This window comes from Staurois parvus, unplaced genomic scaffold (assembly GCF_062004578.1).
Source record: "Staurois parvus isolate SC_StPar_1 unplaced genomic scaffold, SC_StPar_1.0 ptg000209l, whole genome shotgun sequence".
Taxonomy (NCBI): Eukaryota; Metazoa; Chordata; class Amphibia; order Anura; family Ranidae; genus Staurois; species Staurois parvus.
Window position 1 is genome coordinate 9,722,329 of NW_028318005.1, and position 11,927 is coordinate 9,734,255.

Below are 11,927 nucleotides of genomic sequence, written 5' to 3' on the forward strand. Positions count from 1 at the left end.
TTAAACTGCCCTTTGTTTATGTTGAAACAGTTTTATTCAGTAAAAGGCACAACCGTAAAAGTTCATGTCTATGTCCAATAAATGTACAGAGATGCATAGAGGCCAGAGTAATGTAAGACGAGACATCACAAGGTTATGAGAAAGTAAAGGTCATTAAGACATGTGAAGATTAGGAAAGCATTTGCAGATATTGTCAGCTCTATAACCATAAATAATATAATGTGAGAGATCACAATGAAAAAGTTATACTGGTCTTTGTTTAGAAAGTTTAGAGAACCCTGTTTAAGATCATTGAAATAAACTGGTCCAATAACTGGTGTGTTACTGCCAGCTAGTGGAGAAATAGAAATTTACACTGATTATAATAAGCCCAATCATATAAAGTACAGTATGTTTTCACTGCTTATATTGTAGAACAGACTGGTTCAATAACTGGTGTGTCACTGCCAGCTAGTGGAGAAATGGAAATCCACACTAAGGTTTTAATCCATCACAATCATACATTTTTCTTTGCATTTTAGAAGAACATTGAAATAAACACAGCTATACACTTAATAAGAATCTTGTTTTGTTTATTTATTTATTTTAGAATGGCATGGTGCGTAAAGAAAGTGTATTTAGGACAGTCTCAGTTGAATAAACATTTGTATGTATATTTGTAATACGTTGAATCTTGTTTTCTCATTCCATTGATACATTCTTTTCTCAAGTCTTCAAATAATAGAGTATTCCCCTAGGTGCCACCAGTATCTGCAATGTAATGTCAAATTATTTTTTTTTATAATTATATTACAATGATTTGTATATCATAAACATTTGCCATTTTTAAATAAAGTACAGTTTTCACCCATTTTTTGTTGCTTTTTAGTGTTGCTGATTTTCTGCATCTTCTTTGCAGCCTCTACCTGTCTATGTGCACACCAGCGATAGCTGTATGGCATTTCTCAGGATGGTGACAGCAATGTACCATGCCTGTGCAATGTGCATTTGAACAGTCGCTTGTAGTTTCAATTGCATTGGCATGTGACAGGGTGACAACGCAAGAGAACAGCTGGGAGGTAGAGACAGCATGTTGTCACCCTGTACTAGGAAGTGTCTGAAGAAGGACTTTCATGTCAGGATCACCAGATAGTATTTTAATGAAAGCTGCAAATTTAAAATGGTTTTAAAAACCCTTTTTTTTGGTTGCTTTAATATGGTAAAACGTATATGAGATTTTAGTGATTGGGATACATATTCTTTAACAACAGGGATGTTTTTTCAAATTGGCCTAATATGTTAAACTGTCTAAAGAAAAAGTATTGATTGTCCCCAATTAACTTTTTGGTCTGTTAAATATAACATTTAATTCATTTTGTTATATCTGTTTATTAACTACTAAAAAATCTTGTTGATCCTGCCAGAAATCTTGTGAGCTGATAACGTACTGAGCTCTCTTTCTGTGTGGACTGTTATCAGTTACAATGCTCACAGCCATCTTTGTGGACAACAGAACACCCCCATGTTATGGAGAAGAGGAGAGGGGGAGATGTTCCCTAGTCCCATCCTATGGTGACAACACTGCTCTATTGATAAAGTACAGAAATAAGTGTTGTCGCACTAGAAATAGAAAGTGAGTTACCAGCAGGATCAATAAATGACAAAAAGGAAAAAAAAAATAATACAGCCACCACATCCAAGGAGCTGCAATATATTACATTTTTATTCCTGAATTTAGATAAACTTGAAAGATTTTCATTAGAATTAGTTACTAGTAAGCCACAAGTCCACTTATCTACCAACCTACCCAGCTGGGCATACTCACCTTTCCTTCACTCTAACGCCACTTCATTCATCCACCAGTATCAGGAGCTTCTGGTAAGGGAGGAGCATATGACTCATTTCCCCTCCCCCCTGCCTCCCTTGTAGAATGCTAATGCTAGATTGGGGCTCAGCAACCCGTAGATTGCTGTCTGGGCTTGCTGACCCGCCACCCCAGAGCATCAAACAGTGCAGTGCAGAGGGATACTTGTAAAGTTGGAGCTGTAGCAAGAACCCCACAAGCCGATGCCTCTTCTGTAGTGCTGGCTCCTGTCCTATGCAGAGTGATACCAATGCACTCCACCTCTTATCCCAGCTAACGATCTCCAACCACCCCAACCACACCTTCTTTAGGTGCAGTAGTCAGGGGTGTACACACGTGGCAGGAGTTATGCACCGTCATGGTTGGTGGGTGTAGCACCTGCCAAGCATGACCCATTCAAGTAAATGAGGCTACTCTGCAAATACCCTGCAACTGTGTGCAGTACAGCAAACAAGGGGTTAAAGCAGGCAGTGTTGTGTTGCTTTCCTATCACCCACTTTAACCCCCTGGACCCCGCAAAAGCATGCAGTTGCAGGACATTTGCAGAATGGCCCCATTTACTTGAATAGGTTGCGATTGGCAGGCAGTAGCACCCACCAAAAGCAACATGGGGCTTAATTCCGACTGCAGCATGTGTACATCTTTGGCTGCTGCCTCAATAGCTAAAGGGGGGGAGGGAATGGGGGTGATAAAACCGCAACTCAGCCGCAGGGTTTTATTACCCCCAACTTTACATGTGAACCAGCCCTAAGGGTGCCAATGCCAAATGCAGCTAAGGGCTCATTCACAAGTGAAGCAGGCACTGCTGTTCCTCTGAAAAGCAATCTGAGTGTGTTTGATATGTGGTGAGAAGGTGATGTGTTGCCTCCCCACCACCTGATTTAAACCCATGATTACGTGCAATGCACATGATTGCGACATGGTAGTACGGCAATTAGAGGTTTAAATCAGGTGTGAGAAGGCAACACTGTGCCTGGTGATCTTTGACTTCTCCCATGTTAATCAGGTAGATCTCCACCTCTTTCAAGGATGCCTATCCCTGTGCTAGATGATTGGCTGGTCAGGTACCCAAAATTCTCTGTGAACAGTCCATGTTGCACTTACAACTAAAATCCATTGTCATCGAGGGGATGCACATCAACGCTGGTAATATAACATCCACATCAATAGCAATAAGTCAGCACCCCAAAGCTGAAGTTTAACAATTTACTGAAGTTCAATGGAAGTTCAAGTGGACAGGAAGGACCCATTTCTCTGGGTAGCAGGTAGAATATGCATTCTGTCTGTTGCCTTGATAAAGGGAAAATCTAGAAATGCAATGTCATACCTAAATATTCAAGTAAATAAAAAAAAGTTTATTCCAAACATAAATATAAAGTCCAACATGTTTCGGAAGTTACTCTCAACCCCCTTCATCAGAGCTGAAACATGAGCTAAAAAATATATATAGATAGAGATACACAGTATATTGCCAAAAGTATTGGGACACCCCTCCAAATCATTGGATTCAGGTGTTCCAATTACCTCCATGGCCACTGGTGTATAAAATCAAGCCCCTAGGCATGCAGACTGCTTCTACAAACATTTATGAAAGAATGGGTCACTCTTAGGAGCTCAGTGAATTCAAGCGTGGTACTGTGATAGGTTGCCACCTGTACAATAAGTCCATCCGTAACATTTCCTGGCTACTTAATATTCCACAGTCAACTGTTAGTGGTATTATAACAAAGTGGAAGCAACTGGGAACAACAGCAACTCAGCTGCGAAGTGGTAGGCCACGTAACATGACAGAGCGGGGTCAGCACATGCTGAAGCTCACAGTGTGTAGAAGTCGCCAACTGTCTGCAGAGTCAATAGCTAAAGACCTCCAAACTTCATGTGGCCTTCAGATTAGCACAACAACAGTGCGTAGAGAGCTTCATGGAATGTGTTTCCATGGCCAAGCAGCTGCATCCGAGCCTTACATCACCAAGTGCAATGCAAAGCGTCGGATGTAGTGGTGTAAAGCACGTCACCACTGGACTCTAGAGCAGTGGAGACATGTTCTGTGGAGTGACGAATAATGCTTCTCTGTCTGGAAATCTGATAGATGTGTCTGGGTTTGGCGGTTGCCAGGAGAACGGTACTTGCCTGACTGCATTGTGCCAAGTGTAAAGTTTGGTGGAGGGAGGATTATGGTGTGGGGTTTTTCAGGGGTTGGGCTTGGCCCCTTAGTTCCAGTGAAGGGAACTCATAAGGAGTCAGCATACCAAGACATTTTAGACAATTTCATGCTCCCAACTTTGTGGGAACAGTTTGGGGATGGCCCCTTCCTGTTCCAACATGACTGCACACCAGTGCACAAAGCAAGGCCCATAAAGACATGGATGAGTGAGTTTGGGATGGAGGAACTTGACTGGCCTGCACAGAGTCCTGACCTCAACCCGATAGAACACCTTTGGGATGAATTAGAGGGGAGACTGCAACCAGGCCTTCTCGTCCGACATCAGTGCCTGACTTCACAATTGTGATTCTGGAAGAATGGTCAAACATTCCCATAGACACACTCCTAAACCTTGTGGACAGCCTTCCCAGAGGAATTGAAGTTGTTACAGCTGCAAAGGGCGGGGCCAACTCAATATTGAACCCTACGGACTAAGACTGGAATGCCATTAAAGGTCATGTGCGTGTAAAGGCAAGCATCCCAATACTCTTGGCAATATAGTGTATATATAAATTGCAATTTTTTTTTTATTGTGTTTTGGCCTTGATTAAGAGGGTGAAGTGTAGCCCTTGAAATGTGTTGGATTTTATATACACTTTAAGTTTGAAATAAACCTATTTTTCGAATCTTATAGTATGGGGCTTAATTGCTAGGTTTAATTATCTCCATTACAACCTGATTTGATCGTAGAAATCTTTCAGTGCGCAGAAGGTGCCCACATATTATTCCCATCTCCCACAGTCACACCATCAACATACTATTGGATGACATCATTCAACCAAGTTTCAGGGTTCCAGAGCCTCTAACCCGCGAAGAGGGGCCCCTACCTGTCCCTGAATCATCCATCTCCATGGAACTTCAGTACACTTTTGAATCTCACTTTTGGAGTGATGGTTTTTTGCTAGTTAATAGGTAGCCATAAACTAATGGATGTGTATGGACTATATTTGGAGGATATTGTTAAATGTTCTCCTAACTTCAATAGCTAAGACAAGTCTGTTCTTAGATTCTATCAGTTATGAACAGCTCTGCCATCAGCATATACACTGCTCCAAAAAATTAAAGGAACACTTTGAAAACACATCAGATTTCAATGGGGAAAAATATCATGCTGGATATCTATACTGATATGGACTGGGTAAAGTGTTAGGAACGTAAGGATGCCCCATTATTTGATGGAAATGAAAATTATCAATCTACAGAGGACTGAATCCAAAGACACCCCAAAAATCAAAATGAAAAACTTATGCAGCAGGCTAGCCCATTTTACTGAAATTTCATTGCAGCAACTCAGAATGGTCCTCAGTAGTTTGCATGGCCCCCACATGCTTTTATGCATGCCTGAGAACATCAGGGCATGCTCCTAATGAAACGACGGATGGTGTCCTGGGGTATTTCCTCCCAGATCTGGACCAGGGCATCACTGAGCTCCTGGACAGTCTGAGGTGCAACCTGGTGGCATCGGATGGACCGAAACATGATATCCCAGAGGAGTTCTATTGGATTTAGGTCAGGCAAGTGTGGGTGCCATTCAATGGTATCAATTCCTTCATCCTCCAGGAACTGCCTGTACAGTCAGGTTCATAAATATTGGGACATTGACACAGTTCTAACATTTTTGGCTCTATACACCACCACAATGGATTTGAAATGAAACAAACAAGATGTGCTTAACTGCAGACTGTCAGCTTTAATTTGAGGGTATTTACATCCAAATCAGGTGAACGGTGTAGGAATTACAACAGTTTGCATATGTGCCTCCCACTTGTTAAGGGACCAAAAGTAACGGGACAGAATAATAATCATAAATTAAACTTTCATATTTTAATACTTGGTTACAAATCCTTTGCAGTCAATTACAGCCTGAAGTCTGGAACGCATAGACATCACCAGACGCTGGGTTTCATCCCTGGTGATGCTCTGTCAGGCCTCTACTGCAACCATCTTCAGTTCCTGCTTGTTCTTGGAGCATTTTCCCTTCAGTTTTGTCTTCAGCAAGTAAAATGCATGCTCAATCAGATTCAGGTCAGGTGATTGACTTGGCCATTGCATAACATTCCCCTTCTTTCCCTTAAAAAACTCTTTGGTTGCTTTTGCAGTATGCTGTGGGTCATTGTCCATCTGCACTGTAAAGCGGCGTCCAATGAGTTCTGAAGCATTTGGCTGAATATGAGCAGATAATATTGCCCGAAACACTTCAGAATTCATCCTGCTGCTTTTGTCAGCAGTCACATCATCAATAAATACAAGAGAACCAGTTCCATTGACAGCCATACATGCCCACGCCATGACACTACCACCACCATGCTTCACTGATGAGGTGGTATGCTTAGGATCATGAGCAGTTCCTTTCCTTCTCCATACTCTTCTCTTCCCATCACTCTGGTACAAGTTGATCTTGGTCTCATCTGTCCATAGGATGTTGTTCCAGAACTGTGAAGGCTTTTTTAGATGTCGTTTGGCAAACTCTAATCTGGCCTTCCTGTTTTTGAGGCTCACCAATGGTTTACATCTTGTGGTGAACCCTGGCCAACTGTTGTGAAGGGTGTTTTCTTCACCAGGGAAAGAATTCTTTGGTCATCCACCACAGTTGTTTTCCGTGGTCTTCCGGGTCTTTTGGTGTTGCTGAGCTCACCGGTGCGTTCCTTCTTTTTAAGAATGTTCCAAACAGTTGTTTTGGCCACGCCTAATGATTTTGCTATCTCTCTGATGGGTTTGTTTTGTTTTTTCAGCCTAATGATGGCTTGCTTCACTGATAGTGACAGCTCTTTGGATCTCATCTTGAGAGTTGATAGCAACAGATTTCAAATGCAAATAGCACACTTGAAATGAACTCTGGACCTTTTATCTGCTCATTGTAATTGGGATAATGAGGGAATAACACACACCTGGCCATGGTACAGCTGAGAAGCCAATTGTCTCATTACGTTTGGTCCCTTAACAAGTGTGAGGGACATATGCAAACTGTTGTTATTCCTACATCGTTCACCTGATTTGGATGTAAATACCCTCAAATTAAAGCTGACAGTCTGCAGTTAAAGCACATCTTGTTTGTTTCATTTCAAATCCATTGTGGTGGTGTATAGAGCCACAAATGTTAGACGTGTGTCGATGTCTCAATATTTATGGACCTGACTGTATACTCTCGCCACATGAGGCCGGGTATTGTCGTGCACCAGGAGGAACACAGGACCCACTGCACTAGCGTAGGGTCTGACAATGGGTTCAAGGAGTTCATCCCGATACCTAATGGCAGTCAGGGTGCCATTGTCTAGCCTGTAGAGGTCTGTGTGTCCCTCCATGGATATGCCTCCCCAGACCATCACTGACCCACTGCCAAAACCATCATGCTGAACGATGGTACAGGCAGCATAATATTCTCCATGGCTTCTCCAGACCCTTTCACGTCTGTCACGTGCTCAGGGTGAACCTGCACTCATCTGTGAAAAGCACAGGGCGCCAGCGGTGGACCTGCCAATTCTGGTGTTCAATGGCAAATGCCAATCGAGCTCTATGGTGCTGGGCAGTGAGCAAAGGGCCCACTAGAGGATGTCGGGTCCTTAAGCCACCTTCATGCTCATCCTGTTCCTCCTTGCACAAAGGAGCAGGTCCTGCTGATGGGTTAAGGACCTTCTACGGCCCTGTCCAGCTCTCCTAGAGTAACTGCCTGTCTTCTGGAATCTCCTCCATGCTCTTGAGACTGTGCTGGGAGACACAGCAAACCTTCTGGCAATGGCACGTATTGATGTGCCATCCTGGAGGAGTTGGATTGCCTGTGCAACCTCTGTAGGGTCCAGGTATCGCCTCATGCTACCTGTAGTGACACTGACAGAAAAAGATGAGTAGGGAAAAAAATGTCAGTGGTCTCCATCTGTAAAACTATTCCTGTTTTGGGGGTTGTCTCATTGTTGCCCATCTAGTGCACCTGTTGTTAATTTCATTAACACAAAGCAGCTGAAACTGATTAACAACCCCCTCTGCTACTTAACTGACCAGATCAATATCCCAGGAGTTTCATTGACTTGATACTATACTCTGATTAAAAAATGTTCCTTCAATTTTTTTGAGCAGTGTATAATAATATTAGCAGAAATCACTGTAACTATAAAATATTGAACACCGGACACACTGTTATAACAGAGGGAGGTTTATAACCCCTGTCAGGTTTTTTTTGCCATCTGTGTCCCATTGTGGAGATTTCCTTTCACTTCCTTTCCCATAGCCAAAACGAGAAATGAGAGGAACTAGTCTCCCCATTGGAAGATTTCCCCTCTGTCCCTTTTTTGGTGACAACCCAAAAATTGGGATTTTCTTTCACTCTCATCAATAATGGTAAACGGGACAAGAAGAGAGGGGGACACAGACAGCAATACAAAGCTGACAGGGGTTCTAGTCCCTCTCCACTCCATCAAAAATCAAAGAAAAAAATGTTTTACCTTTAGTTATACTTTGATCTCCATGCTCTTGCTTACCTTTGGATCTTTTTAGGCAGCATATGTAAAATACAAAATGGGATGTATAGTGAGGAAGCTGTACAGGTAAACTCTCCCCACCCCCACCTCTCACGCGGTGCTCAGTGGCTCCATTCATTCTACTTACCTATTCACGCCATCTTCCATGTTGTCGACTCCAGGCTCAACTACATGCGTTGTCTGTGTTGGTGGTCTGTATTATAAGAAAGAGATTTCGAAAAACATTTATGAGTTTTTTTTTATATATTGAAACAAACTTTTCAAATATATATTTGCCACCTGACATTTGGCTGCCTGCTTTTGCCTTCAGGTGGTTTAAGAATTTAGCTTTAGCTTTAAGAATTTTTCCCAAGGACAGATTTTCTTTAAAGACACCTGGATTTGGTTTGGTATCAGTCTCTTGTAATCCTCTGTGCAGGAGAAGGAGAGCCAATCAGGTCTGCTGCAAACACGTGTGCTGACATGAACATGCTGACAGGAGGAGAGAGTACAGTGAGCGGGGAAGGGGGGGGAGTCTTGCTGCTCCTCCTTCACTGTCCAATCACAGGCCAAGGGAAAAGACCATATGTACAGTGTACAGTCTGGCAGGTCTGTTTAAAGCTCAGGAATGGATGGACAGAATCCAAACCTGTCATATATGACTCTCATATACAATATCTCACAGACGTGCGTACACCCCTTACATTTTTGTAAATATTTTATTATCTTTTCATGTGACAACACTGAAGAAATGACACTTTGCTACAATGTAATGTAATGAGTGTATTTACAAATATTTACAAAAATGTGAGGGGTGTACTCACTTCTGTGAGATACTGTATGTATTTCAAATGTGTGGTTAGCTGTTTGCCAAGAGCAGAGCTGTAATATGTCAACTAACATCGTGCATAGAGATCAATAGCAAATGCCTCATTGTTTATGTTAAAAAGATTTAATCATAGTTGAAAATGATTCGTCTTTTGACCCCTCTGTGTAAAAAGATGGAGCACATTCTACTCCCGCAAATATTTATTTTTCCAGTTAGGTGCTAAGCCATAATTACAATTTTACCTTTAGCACCACCTACTGGTAAAATCTGGGACTATTACTAGTTTGGTCAGATGAAAATATGTCCTAAGAACATATTATATAGGATAGGGACACATTTTTGAGCACTGGGTTGAGAGTTTTACTTTCTTAGAAATAGGCTGATGGAAATGTGTATTCATGTTCCCTATATGGAAGGGACCTTTAGCAAAAGAAATATTACAAAAAATAATTTGATTGTTTCCTTTAGAACTCAAATGAGCCTTTGGTTTAAATCCACTAAATACATTTCGGGTGAATCAAAACAGAAGATGTTTAAAGTCTTACAGTTCATTTTCCTTGGGAGTAGCCACAACTTGAGTAGTAAAGCCAGTCCCTTGCCAGCATGCTGCAGAAGAAGGACCCTTGATCTCTGCGTGGAAGCAATGATCTCTCTGCAGAGTTCCAACACATCCCCTTACATAGTCAAACCGTGAGCCCTCCAGGTAGCAAGTCTTATGAACCTTGCTGACTGGACAGCTCTAGGTCTAACTTAGAAGGGGATGTGTTAGACCTCTGCAGAGAGACCTCTGCTTCCACACAGAGGACAGGCTTTTCTTCTAAGGTTGTTCCTGCTTTGTAAATAAAATTGCTTTGTAAAGCAAAACAAAACCCTCCTATCCTTTACAGCCAAGAAAGTTGATTCTGTTTGATCTGCAAATGCCGTGATGCTGCACATGTGATCAGTTATGACACCAGCCATTTGATGGTTTGACAGTTTGGTTGGGAGCAGAAGCAAATTTGGCATTCCTGGTATGCCTTGAATGTAACTGTTAAATGGATGGGTTTAGTTCCACTTTTACCGTAAGACTCTGCGCACCATTTTTTACATACTTGGAATATACAGTATTTAGCTGATTTTAACTGAAAGTTCAGTTGAGCTTTAAACATGGCAGAAAGTTCTATTCAAAATCTAATTCAAGAGGAAGGTTTCAATTCAGTCCATGACTGCTAAAAGAAATACACAAAATACAAGCATCACCAAAATCTTACCTGCCCTCACTGTCATTCCTAGTCATATTGTGAAACAAATGAAACAGAAAAAAATAAATGAAGTGAATAATTAGATATTGATTTGTATTCTCATCCTGCTTCTATAGAACATCTCAGTACAAAAGTGGAATGACTATGAATGTAATGAATTTAGCATTTGTACATGAACAATACTACTGAATTCAAATGATACTGTTTTAACAAATTTTAGACACATAATAAGGGCTCGGTTCACCCTATTGCGAGCTGTGTTTTGTGCGTAAGCAGCCCCTTCAATGCAGTGGTGTAAAGCACGCTGCCACTTAACTCTAGAGCAGTGGAGACATGTTCTCTGGAGTGACAAATCACGTTTCTCTGTCTGGCAATCTGATGGACCAAGTGTAAAGTTTGGTGGAGGGGGGATTATAGTGTGGGGTTGTTTTTCAGGGGTTGGGCTTGGCCCCTTAGTTCCAGTGAAGGGAACTCTTAAGGTGGCAGCATACCAAGACATTTTGGACAATTTCATGCTCTCAACTTTGTGAGAACAGTTTGGGAATGGCCCCTTCCTGTTCCAACATGACTGCACACCAGTGCACAAAGGAAGGTCCATAAAGACATGGATGAGTGAGTTCGGGTAGAGGAACATGACTGGCCTGCACAGAGTCCTGACCTCAGCCCAATAGAACACCTTTGGGATGAATTAGAGCGTAGACTGCGAGACAGGCCCTCTCATCCGACATCAGTGCCTCACCTCACAAATGCATTTCTGGAAGAATGGGCAAACATTCCTATAGACACACTCCTAAATCTTGTGGACAGCCTTCCCAGAAGAGTTGAAGCTGTTATAGCTGCAAAGGGTGGGCCAACTCAATATTGAACCCTACGGACTAAGACTGGGATGGCATTAAAGTTCATGTGCGTGTAAAGGCAGGCGTCCCAATACTTTTGGCAATATAGTATATGTGAACCTAGCCTTGAGAAAACCTCAATTTTGGCTAAAAAAAAGGAATTGCAACACAATCAGGTAGTTATATATTCTATTATATTTTTGGGTCCATGCACACTGGCTTACAAAAACGCTGCTCCTAGAGGAATTTAGTGTTTTGCCTGTAGAAGCAACTAATGTGATCCTATAGGGTAGATTTACTAACACTGGTTCCCTCAGATTCTGGTATAGCTGTGCATGGCAGCCAATCAGCTTCTAACTTCAGCTTCTTCAATGAAGCTTTGGCAATAAAACCTGGAAGCTGATTGGTTTGTATGCAGAAGTGCAACTAATTTTGTACTCTCCAGCTTTAGTAAATAAACCCCTATGTGTCCATGCACGTTAGGTCGTTTTACAGGCATATTTTTTGCTCAGCGTTTAGAGGCA

General features: G+C 42.0%; 1 long non-coding RNA gene across 1 annotated transcript; it reads right to left on the bottom strand.

Moving 5' to 3' along the window:
- Positions 1–561: 561 nt before the first annotated feature.
- LOC149461150 (uncharacterized) lies at positions 562–8,697 on the bottom strand. The gene is made up of 2 exons (XR_016312954.1): positions 8,483–8,697; positions 562–750 (listed from the first exon to the last, which is right to left on the bottom strand). It is a non-coding gene; the product is annotated as an uncharacterized LOC149461150 (long non-coding RNA).
- Positions 8,698–11,927: the final 3,230 nt, after the last annotated feature.